At 45.1% G+C, this 12,310-nt stretch overlaps 2 non-coding genes and 1 pseudogene across 2 annotated transcripts; all 3 read left to right on the top strand.

The window, feature by feature from the left end:
* The first annotated feature begins 5,239 nt into the window (after positions 1 to 5,239).
* Positions 5,240 to 5,358, top strand: LOC132709467 (5S ribosomal RNA). Its single transcript, XR_009620508.2, has one exon. It is a non-coding gene; the product is annotated as a 5S ribosomal RNA (ribosomal RNA).
* Positions 5,359 to 5,775: 417 nt separating this feature from the next.
* LOC148113034 (5S ribosomal RNA) lies at positions 5,776 to 5,894 on the top strand. The gene has a single exon (XR_015728701.1). It is a non-coding gene; the product is annotated as a 5S ribosomal RNA (ribosomal RNA).
* A 2,218-nt stretch (positions 5,895 to 8,112) lies between these two features.
* LOC117679788 (5S ribosomal RNA) lies at positions 8,113 to 8,231 on the top strand (annotated as a pseudogene).
* Positions 8,232 to 12,310: the final 4,079 nt, after the last annotated feature.

The raw sequence follows: 12,310 nt of genomic DNA, 5'->3' as shown, positions 1-12,310 counted from the left end.
AATAAATAAATAAATAAATAAATAAATAAATAAATAAATAAATAAATAAATAAATTTTAGGTCTGCTATCAATTTGGTGCTGGGTTCGGGGTTATGCGTAAGGAGGTGGTCAAGAAAGTCAAGATGGTGGCCAAAACCATGGGATTGAAGCCCCGACCCTTTTTACATTCAAGGGAAAGCCCAAGTCACGTAAAAAGGGGGGGGTGGAGCTTCAATTGCATGTTATGGCCGCCATCTTGACTTTTTTGACCCCCCCCCCCCTTTCAGACACTTTGGCTGGGTTGTTTGTTGGAGTGGGTTGTTATTGATGGCTCACCTTGAATTGTTCCATTCGGTATTTGCGGACAAGCTGGTCGGCAAAGATAAATACAAAGGTAATTACACAAGGGACCCTGATAAGAACAGTTTGCATTGGCAGAATGACCGACAAGAGTCTCAAAAAAATGTTTGAGAAAAGATTTGGACCTGCAGAAGATTTCAATATATTTCTTTAACTTGTCGGACGGATCGACTGCCTTTCAAGACAGTATGTGTAAGAATTGCCTTTCATTCCCACAACAACCCTGTGAGGTAGGCTGGGTCGGGGCATGACCTTACATTCGCTCTGCTCCAAATCAATGGGGAATTTATGACTTCTGTCAAGAAGAAACAGAAGGCTGGTGTTCTGTCCCCGTCTCACACACGCACACAAACAGAAAGCCGGGGGTTAAATAAACTGGCAGACAACCAATTCTTCCGATAAGACGCTTGGCAGCAACCCAGTAACTGCTTGCCAAGAACTTTACTCATAAAACAAAATACACACAGTCAAGAATTGTCCAGTTCGTAAATTAAATCCAAGGCCGATAATGTTGTTTCCGAAGATGCAATGTGACTCGATAGTAGTTAGTTTTGTCCGTCACAGAGTCTGAATGGCCACCTCACCCCCTTTTATACCCTGTGGGGTGTGGTCCAGTGACTCAGCTTAATCTCTGTCACGCCTTTTCTTCTGTTGCGCGCGCTTATCTCTGCGACGCTGCCGGGGATCCAACCAAGACTCATTTCCCTCATCACTGTCCACCTGTGGCTGTGTGGATGTGCTTGGCCCCGGCCCTATCTCTTGCCCTTCGGTGGACACCGAAGGCAATGCCAGAGAGGAGGGTCCTGGAGAGGGAGGCCTTGCCAACTCCTCTCCTTCACTCTCGGAGTCCTCTCCTGCCGATGACACAGGCTCACAGAGCCACAGCAGCTGGGGGTGACATTTATAGGGCTAATGAGGGGTATATTTAGAGTTTTTCTGCAATGGGAGATTTACTCAGATTTACCCAGGACCCTTGGTGGTGCAGTGGACTAAAGTGCTCTTAAATTAGCACTTAAGCTGCCAGCTGCCTGTAATTACTGCAAGTTCAAATCTCACCAGGCTCAAGGTTGACTCAGCCTTCCATCCTTCCAAGGTAGGTAAAATGAGGACCCGGATTGTGGGGGCAATAAGCTGACTTTGTATAAATAAATAAATACTCGAGGTTAGTTTTTCTCAATCTTAACAATTTCAAGAGGGGTGAATCTCAACCCCCAGAATTCATAAGCCTGCTTTTTGCTAAATCACAGTGAATCTTAAAATGCTAAAAGTGTTCAGTTGGAAGTAACTTTCCAAAGCACCTGAAGGCCAGACAAGGAATAATGGATGGAAACTGAACAAGGAGAGATTCAACCTGGAAATAAGAAGAACTTTTCTGACAGTGAGAACAATCCACCAATGGAACAGAAGAGGCCTTCAGAAGTTGCAGGAGCTTCATCACTGGAGGCTTTCAAGAAGAGACCGGACTACCATCTGTCAGAAATGGTGTAGGGTCTCCTGCTTGGGCGGGGGGGTGGGGGTGGACTAGATGACCTTCAAGGCCCCTTCCAACTCTGTTCTTCTATTCTAACTGCATTGAGCATCTAATCCAGTGTTTTTTTCAAATCTGGGTGTTAGAAGACCCAAACCTGGTTCTTTCAAACTTGGCAAGTAAGATGGGTGGACTTCATCTCCCAGAATTCCACAGTCAAACTTACTGGACTATGGGTGGACTTCAACTCCCAGAATTCCCTAGCCAGAAATCTGCAAATGGCAGTCCATGGATCTTGAAGCATGCTGGCTGTGGAATTCTGGGAGTTGAAGTCCTCCCATCTTAAATTTGCCAACTTTGAAAGGATTGATTGATCAACCTTCAACCATGCACAGAAAAACGTATGTAAAACGTTCGTGAGGGACCTCTCTCCAACCGAGTCTTCTCAAAACCCTCCAAAGATGGGAGAACTTGCAACCTTCATAGACGAAGCATTTCAGTGGGATGGCAGGTGTGAATTTTTCACCTTGGCTAAGCCATATCTCAACTCACCCAGGTCTCTAGTTGACTTTGGGATGCGTTCAACTGCCGTTTCTTTGTTTTCCAGACATCAAAGTAATAGCTGGAACAGTTTCCAGGAATAAGTCCACCCTCTTAACCAGGTCAGTAAAAGTCCCAAACAATGCTAAAGATTGGTGAGAGGTAATCATGATCACATTTTTCGTGACTTTGGATGGGGGGGGGTCAAGAGAAAACACAGTTTGTTGGCTATTTAAGATTCAGCAGTTTAAGGGAACCCAGAAAATGGGTAACTCAATAATTTGAATACAGAACAGGGGTGAAATCCAGCAGGTTCTGGAGAACCGGTAGCGGAAATTTTGAGATGTTCGGAGAACCGGCAAATACCACCTCTGGCTGGTCCCAGAGTAGGGTGGGAATGGAGATTTTGCAATCTCCTTCCCCCAGGAGTGGGGTGGGAATGGAGATTTTGCAATCTTCTTCCCCCCAGGAGTGGGGAGGGAATGGAGATTTTGCAATAGCCTTCCCCCAGAAGTGGGGAGGGAATGGAGATTTTGCAATAGCCTTCCCCCAGAAGTGGGGAGGGAATGGAGATTTTGCAATATCCTTTCTCCGGGAGTGGGGAGGGAATGGAGATTTTGCAGTATCCTTCCCCTGCCACGCCCATCAAACCACGCCCACAGAACCGATACTAAAAAAATTTGAATTTCACCACTGACACAGAATAATATTGGAGTTGGAAGGGACCTTGGAGGTCTTCTAGTCCAACCTCCTGCATTAGCAGGAGACCCTATATCAGGGCTCTTCACATGTGGCAACTTTAAGACTTGTGGACTTCAACTCCCCAAATACCCCAACCAGCAACTGGGGAATTGCTGGTCATGTTTAGAGACCCCTGCCCTACACCATTCCAGACAATTGGCTGTTCAATCTCTACTCTGGATGTTGTTGGGCCCATTGTAAACCCTACAGCCACTTTCTCCTAGACAGGGAGTGATGGGGAAATGATTATCTGCATCCATCCTATGTTTCTGTGGGATACTTGTATAAATTAGTGGGAACATGCCCTATGAATTAGATCTCCCCTCTTCCCAACCATTGCTGACAACAGAAATATATTCCTTTTCTCCTGGACTGCCTCAGAAGATCAAGAGCTGGGGGTGAAGGTAGGAGTCATGTTCCCCAATCCAAGACTGCCATCTTCTGGTTTTCAGAAATGGGCCTTTAAAGGAGTCCCCTTCTCCCCTCAGGATATTTTCAACCTTGGCAACCTGAAGACATGTGGACTTCAACTCCCAGAATTCCCCAGCCGGCCATGTTCTCATTGAGATTGGCAGCATATACATTTAATTAATAAGTCAATAAAGGCACCAGGCTGGAAAGCGTGAGTCCTGTCTTAGCCATTAAAGCTGATTTAGGGTCATTTTCTGTCAGCCCAATCCACTCCACAGGGTTGTTGTTTTGGGGGAAATAGGAGGAGGAAGTGTGTTCTACAGAGGAATGATTGAGTCTATCATCTCCATCTCTGTAACTGTCTGGTTTGGCTCTGCAACCCAACAAGAGAGACAGAGACTTCAGAGGATAATTAGAACTGCAGAAAAAACAATGGCTACCAACCTGCCTTCCACGGAGGACCTGTATATGGCACGAGTCAAAAAGAGGGCTGTGAAAATATTTACACACCCCTCACATCCTGGACATAAACTGTTCCAACTCCTACCCTCAAAACGACGCTATAGAGAATTGCACATCAGAACAACTAGACACAAGAACAGTTTTTTCCTGAACGCCATCACTCTGCTAAACAAATAATTCCCTCAACACTGTCAAACTATTTACTAAGTCTGCACTACTATTAATCTTCTCATTGTTCCTATCACCCATCTCCTCCCACTTATGACTGTATGACTGTAATTTTGTTGCTTGTATCCTTACGATTTATATTGATATTGTTTCCTGATTGCTTATTTGTACCCTATGACTATCATTAAGTGTTGTACCTTAATGAACATACCTTTTATTTTATGTAAACAAATAATTCCCTCAACACTGTCAAATAATTTACTAAGACTGTATTCTTCTTCTTAGTAGTATCTATCTCTTCCCGCTCTTGTCTATAACCATGTTGCTGGTCTATAACCATGTAAATCTTTCAATTTACATACATAGATACTGTATGTATTATTTGTAAACTGTATGTATTATTTGTAAACTGATAAACGTAGGATATAAATAAAAAATGTTTTTTTAAAAAAATCTGTACAAGTAGTCCTCGACTTATGACGACAACTGAGCCCAAAAGTCCTGTTGTTAAGTGAGAAATTTGTTAAGTGAGTTTTGCTCCATTTTACGACCTTCCTCGCCACAGTTGTTCAGCGAATCACTGCAAGTTGTTAGCAACACAGTTGTTAATGACTTTTTGCCCCATTGACTTCGTTTGTCGGAAGGTCACAAAAAGTGATCGCATGACTCCGGGACACTACAACCGTCATAAATACGAGTCAGTTTTCAAGCATCTGAATTTTGACCATGAAGATGCGGCAATGGTCGTTAAGTGTGAATTGTAACTTCGAATGGTTGCTAAACTAAATCTTTTCAGCCAATTTAAATTGGCTCATCTATCCAGATTCCACGCACACACAACAGGCGTGGGACGACCCCCTGCAATGCACACACAGACGCACAAACACACACAGAACATGCATGGACTGCCAAGTATGTACCATAGCCCTTTGCAATGGGCTCAGTCTCAGTTTAGGGCAAGGGTCTCCAACCTTGGCAGCTTTAAGACTTGTGGACTTCAACTCCCAGAATTCCTCAGCCAGCAAAGCTAAGAAAAAGTTCTAATCTAGAAGATGTGAAAATGGATTTAGAAAGGGTGCTTAAAAGCAGCAGCAAACAAGCAGTCTAGCGTCTACGGCCATACTACCCTGAAAGCGCCCGATCCCGTCTGATCTCGGAAGCTAAGCAGGGTCAGGCCTGGTTAGTACTTGGATGGGAGACCGCCTGGGAATACCGGGTGCTGTAGGCTTTTTATTTTTTTTAATTTAATATTTTATTTAAAAATTTTAAAAAAGAAAATTTGCCTCCTGGCTTTTTTAAAAAAATATTTAATATTTTATTTAAAATTTAAAAAACAAAACTTTTGCCTCCTTGCTTCCCCCTCCAGCCTGTTTTTTCACTTTTCCTGCAAATGGCAGCCCATGCAAGAAATGCAACGGGTACTTTTTTCCCACTGCGAGATTGGGTGGGTGAGATCTTTTTGCATCCGCTTGCTTAGAATGGCCCTCCTGGCTTTGCAGGGCAGCGCAGAAATACAGCAGCAGCAAGAGGCATGCATGGAGAGCCTGGGGGCAGGGGATGATGGGTCCCATTTTGTAGTCCTGTTGATTGTTGTGCAGGGCATGGAGAAGCCAGCTTAAAAGAGGCAGCAAAGACCTCATTCATTGTCTACGGCCATACTACCCTGAAAGCGCCCGATCCCGTCTGATCTCGGAAGCTAAGCAGGGTCAGGCCTGGTTAGTACTTGGATGGGAGACCGCCTGGGAATACCGGGTGCTGTAGGCTTTTTATTTATTTAATATTTTATTTAATTTTTTTTAAAAAAACTTTTGCCTCCTTGTTTCCCCAGTCTGGCTTCTATTTTTCCTGCAAATTCCAGCCCATGCAGGAAATGCAACAGGTACTTTTTCCCACTGCGAGATCGGGTGGGTGAGATCAGCTTTAAAATGTTTTAAGTTTACTTTTCTATACCAAGTATAGCTGTACTATACCAAGTTACTTCAGCTATGTTAAAAAACATGGCAGTGCTGAGATTTATTTTATTATTATTATTATTTTTGCCCTGCAAAACGCAGGTAATCCATGGATTTAGTCCAAGTTTAGAAGTACAGCTCCCAATACAACTCAATTTAGAAAGAAAAGAGGGCATTCAATTATGCCATTAGACTTGGGCAGGGGTGAAATCCAGCAGGTTCTGACAGGTTCTGGAGAACCGGTAGCGGAAATTTTGAGTAGTTCGGAGAACCAGCAAATACCACCTCTGGCTGGCCCCAGAGTGGGTGGGAATGGAGATTTTGCAGTATCCTTCCCCCAGGAGTGGGGAGGAAATGGGAATTTTGCAATACCCTTCCCCCAGGAGTGGGGTGGGAATGGGGATTTTGCAATATCCTTCCCCCAGGAGTGGGGTGGGAATGGGGATTTTGCAATATCCTTCCCCTTTAGTGGGGAGGGAATGGAGATTTTGCAGTATCCTTCCCCCAGGAGTGGGGTGGGAGTGGGGATTTTGCAATACCCTTCCCCCAGGAGTGGGGTGGGAATGGGGATTTTGCAATATCCTTCCCCTTTAGTGGGGTGGGAATGGGGATTTTGCAGTATCCTTCCCCTGGAGTGTGGTGGAAATGGGGATTTTGCAATATCCTTCCCCCAGGAGTGGAGTGGGAATGGGGATTTTGCAATATCCTTCCCCTGGAGTGGGGTGGGAATGGAGATTTTGCAGTATCCTTTCCCTGCCACGCCCACCAAGCCATGTCCACTAAGCCACACCACACCCACCAAGCCACGCCCACAGACCGGTAGTAAAAAAAATTGGATTTCACCACTGAACTTGGGGTTAAATTGGATATCAAGCTACTTAGATATGCACATGGTTTCCATTAATTCAAATTTAACCTCAGTGTATGATTTATTTTTGGGCTGCTGGATGTTTTTTTTAAAAAAAAAACCTACATAAGTTTAATGTTTTAGTGGAAAAAATGTCATTTTTCGGATTTGTTGGAAATCTTAAACGGCACTTTAAGGATGATTTAAGGATGATCCATTTTTAAAGTCAAATAATGTGTCAGTTGTTTGTTCCTATGCAGACAATGTCATTGTGTAGAAGAGTTCAGGTAGTCTGAAATATACAGGTAGTTTTATTAAAATGTCAATAGAATTTCATTGATGTTGGAAGAAAATAAATCTGCTTAATCTTTTTTTTTTTAAAGATAACTTTTCTTGTCTTTTTTTTCTTTCTTGACTGTGAGCACACTGGCCCACATTAAAAATGAAATTCTGTAGCCTGGCCTCAAGAGAAAGTGTGCATCTTCCCAAACACATACATACATAACATGCACATATACACGTCCTATATACCCGTGATGGCGAACCTACGGAGCCATATCTGTGGGCACGCGAGCATTGCCCTAGCTCAGCTCCAGCGCGCAGCAGCCACCTGATTTTCGGGCCTTCCGAGCCCACCGGAAGTTGGGAAACTAGCTGTTTCTGACCTCCGGAAGGCCTCTGGGGGTGTGGGGAAGGCCGTTTTTGCCCTCCCCAGGCTCCAGAAAAGCCTTTGGAGCCTGGGGAGGGCGAAAAACAGGCCTACCGGGCATCACATGCCAAAACTGGGGGAACGTGAGGGGGTCGCATGTGGGGGGCAGGGCGCATTGAATTTTGGGTGTGGGCAACACAAGCGTGCGACCCCCGCACTCTCCCCACTTTGGGCACCCGACGGCAAAAAGGTTAGCTATCACTGCTACATACATACATACATACATACATACATACATACATACATATATGCACCATACACACACATACACATATTAATTTTCCATCCGCTTGCTTAGGCCCTCCTGGCTTTACAGGGCAGCGCAGAAAAACAGCAGCAGCAAGAAGAATGGAGGGCGGCAGGGGGAAGGGGTGGCAGGGGATGATGGGTCCGCGATGTAGTCCTGCTGATTGCTGTGAGCAGTATTGAGAAGATGAGGCAGTTTAAAATCAACAGCAAACAGCCCATTCTCTTGTCTACGGCCATACTACCCTGAATGCGCCTGATCCTGTCTGATCTCGGAAGCTAAGCAGAGTCAGGCCTGGTTAGTACTTGGATAGGAGACCGCCTGGGAATACTGGGTGCTGTAGGCTTTTTGCTGCTTCCAGTGAGGAAGTAAAAAACAAATGGAAAGGCAGGAAGGATAACTAGAGTTCTTTTTCATGCATCCTGTATCCAATGTTTGCAAAGCGATGGCATGGGTTTGTGCAGCCATTTAAACTCTTCTGAGAACCCTGTATCCTTCCCCATCCTCAGTGCGGTCAAATACAGATAGTCCTTGACTTACAACCATTCATTTCATGACCTAAAGTTACAGTGGCACTGGAAAAAGCGACTTATGATGGTTTTCACACTTATGACCGTTGCAGCATCCACATGATCATGCGATGGGTGTTATCTATGACCGTTGTACTGTCCCGGGGTCACATGATCCTGCCAGCAAGCAAAAGCAACCGGGGGGGATGGAAGCCAGATTCATTTAACAACCGCCCGTTTCACTTCACGACCGCCCGTTTCACTTCACAACCGCAGTGACTCGTTTAAGAACTGCAACAAAAGGTTGTAAAATGGGCCACAGCTCGCTTCACTGCTTGCTTAGTGACGGAAATGTTGGGCTCAGTTGTGGTCGTAAGTCGAGGAATGCCTGCAAAACATTCCCGAGAGAGGCATGGATATACATCAACAGGATTATTCATATTTCTCTTACCCTTATTGCTTATCAGCCTAGATTGGGAATATATGGACTGGGCTTGTTATCCATGATTAATTTAATAACTGTCTTCTCAAATAACCCACTTTTCGGAGTTTGCATAACAGATTGAACCACTCATCATGCTGTCCGGATTCCCACAACTCCGCAAATTAGCATAGCATGGAAAGGCAGCTAGGCAAACAGTTTGCCGTATTTTATGGTTTTGCCTGCGTTTTACGAGCCACTCAAACTTCTCTGTTTTCGCGGAGCATAAAAATGGACTGCACTAAACCCGTTTTATTTCTTTTTCCAGCCTTTTGAGGGGGTCGACTGGTGAAGCCTGCCAGCATTTCTGGCCCAGCTGTCTATTTTTGCCCCTAAATAAGATAAGGCTTCCCCGTTTATGGAGGTGGGGTAGGTAGGTGGGGTTCTCGGGACTTCAATACGGCACTTACACCTTATATACGTATCGCTCCTGCATAAATTACACCCATTTTTAAAAGCCGCTCATTGTGGAATCTCCACTGTGTAGGATCTTCACTATCGACAGTGGGCGCGTCGATTTAATTGTGGTTGGCACAGCCTCCCTCGTGCACAGGCCTGGCCATTTTGGGCACGAAAAATCACCTCCGTGAACCCCGGCAGGCCCTTCCATCTGTTCTACTGGTGTTTCCTTCCAAACTCCTGATTCTCCTTTGGGACCATATGTTGTCTTGGAGAACCAGCTTTTGACAATCCTAGCTCTCCCTGGCCGACAGCCAATTTATCTTCGGTGGCAGCCGGGCACCATGGCGATGGTAGGGTGGAAGGGAAGACGGTGGGGTAGGCAGGGAGGTGTGGGGTTGCTGGGCTTTGAAGGCACAGGCCATATCTGAGCCCCTGATGGTTCTGAAGGATGCCACCTCCTTGGGCCTAAGTAACTGGGAGCTGCAGAGACAGCTTGGCAAGGCAACAAGGGCTGGCACCGAACCGGTGGGAGACTGGCACTCTCCAGTTGGTGAAAGAGCTTTCCACGGCTGGGCTTGCCTGCTCGTCCCAGATGCCACGATGTCTGTGAAAGGCAGCCAAGGTGGGTTGGCCAATGCCCTCTTCAGATGCCAGGGCTGCGGCATTCTCCCTGCCAAGCCCCTGCCTCACACCCAACCTGGCCCTTGCTCAAGCCTGTAAATCAAAGCCACTCTTGGCCTCCAGCCCTGTCTCTTGGATCCAGAGAAGTGGCGGGGGGGGCGTGGAGTGCGTGGCAGCGTCGATAAAAGCCAAGCATCCCAGATCCGACACATCCCGGGAAAAACAGTCGGATAGGGTGTCTCAAAATGCTGGCTTCCGTCCCAATTTCCTTGTCTTCCTGTCTGTCTTTTCAGGCATTGGCAGGTCCCGGGTACAAAGCCCCTTGGGTAGCATGTCAGAGAACCTGACAGCACAGTTGGGGCCTGGGTCAGCTGCTGGTGGGAACGGATTGGATCGGGGAGCCAAAGGAAAAAAGGGGGGCTTTGGAAAGGTTGCCTTCACCCCAGAATTCCACCAAAAAAAAAAAAAAAGCAGAATTCTTCTCTTGGGGGTCTTTCAAGAACTTTCGATTTGGGAAGCGGTTGTTTCCAGGATCCCGCGGTGTCCAGCGTGACGAGGATTAGGCCCCATCAAGTTATTGTCTGCTCTTAGCAACCGCTTAGATAAGACTTTCTCCATGATGATCTGTCCCGAACGTGATGCACGTACGGTCTTTCCTGTTCTTAATCATTATCAGAAGTTGATTTGTCAAGCATATATAAGATAACAGGTAAAAGTATAAACATAATTTGAATACATGAAAAGAGTAAGTAAAAAAGGAAAATTAGGACAGGGATGGTAAGGCACGTTGGTGCGCTTATGCATGCCCCTTACAGACCTCTTAGGAATGGGGTGAGGTCAACCAATGGCCTTGGTGGCACAGCAGACTAAAGTGCTGTTAAGTAGCACCAGCTGCCTGCAATTACTGCAAGTTCAAATCTCACCAGCCTTCCATCCTTTCGAGGTAGGTAAAATGAGGACCCGGTTTGTGGGGGCAATAAGCTGACTTTGTATAAAAAAGAACACCGCTGGGGGTGTGTGTGAAAGCCCTACTAAGCAGGTATATACAAAAGTATGAAGGCTGTTGCTTAATGCATTGTAAGCCGCCCTGAGTCTCCAGAGAAGGGCGGCATATAAATCAAACCGATAAATAAATAAATAAATAAAATAAATTAATTATTGTCAGCTCTTAGCAACTGCTTAGATAAGACTTTCTCTGTCCCGAACGTGATGCACTTATGGTCTTTTCTGTTCTTAATCATTATCATAAGTTGATTTGTCAAGCATATATAAGATAACAGGTAAAAGTATAAACATAATTTAAATACATGAAAAGAGTAAGTAAAAAAAGGAATATTAGGACAGGGACGGTAGGCACGCTGGTGCGCTTATGCAGGCCCCTTACAGACTCTTAGGAATGGGGTGAGGTCAACAGTTGACAGTGTAAGGTTAAAGTTTTGGGGGTTTGGGGAAGAAACCACAGAGTCAGGTAGTGCATTCCAGGCATTGACCACTCTTACTGAAGTCGTATTTTCTGCAATCGAGTTTGGAGTGGTTTACCTTGAGTTTGTATCAGTGGTGAAATCTAAAATTTGTTACTACCGGTTCTGTGGGCGTGGCTTGTGGGGGGGATGTAATGTGACTGGATAGGCGTGGCCAATTTTTTTTTTTTTTTTACTTTTAAAACCATTTTTTCTACAACCTCTTCGCCGAAGAGGTTGTAAAAAAATGCTTTCAAACAGCTCTGACGATCCAAGCTAAGTTGCCTGATCAGCAGAGGCTTTTTTAAAAAAAAAAGAAGATAAATCTCCAAATGGCCTCAACGACTCTCAAAAAGAGGGTTAACGACCAGATGACCGCAAGGAATATAAATCCTTCCATTCCCCACCATTCAGTCAGAACCGAAGAAGCTTCTTGGATGAGAAGTGAAATGTCTTCAAGGAAAACAAAGGAAGTCCAGGGGCCTCTTGAAAAAGCACCTTTGGGACAGCCATGACCTAGATGACTGAGCATCTCCATAGATTTTTTTTTCTTCAAGAGAAGCCCATATAGAATGCTTTTTGCTGTCAGTCCCTATCCCATTCAAGATGCTTCACACTATCTATCTATCTATCATCTATCATCTATCATTTATTTATTTATTTATTTATTATTTTTTATTTATTTATTTATTGGTTCGATTTATATGCCGCCCTTCTCCGGAGACTCAGGGCGGCTTACAATGCGTTAAGCAATAGCCTTCATACTTTTTTTTGTATATACCTGCTTAGTAGGGCTTTCGGCCCCCCCTAAGCGGTGTTCTTTTTTATACAAAGTCAGCTTATTGCCCCCACAATCCGGGTCCTCATTTTACCTACCTCGGAAGAATGGAAGGCTGAGTCAACCTTGAGCCTGGTGAGATTTGAACTCACAGTAATTGCAGGCAGCTGGCAG

The sequence above is a fragment of the Pantherophis guttatus genome, chromosome 6, assembly GCF_059756535.1.
Source record: "Pantherophis guttatus breed Tessera chromosome 6, ASM5975653v1, whole genome shotgun sequence".
Lineage (NCBI taxonomy): Eukaryota > Metazoa > Chordata > Lepidosauria > Squamata > Colubridae > Pantherophis > Pantherophis guttatus.
Note: the sequence above shows the minus strand (reverse complement) of the source record. Positions and strands in the feature narration are given on the sequence as shown.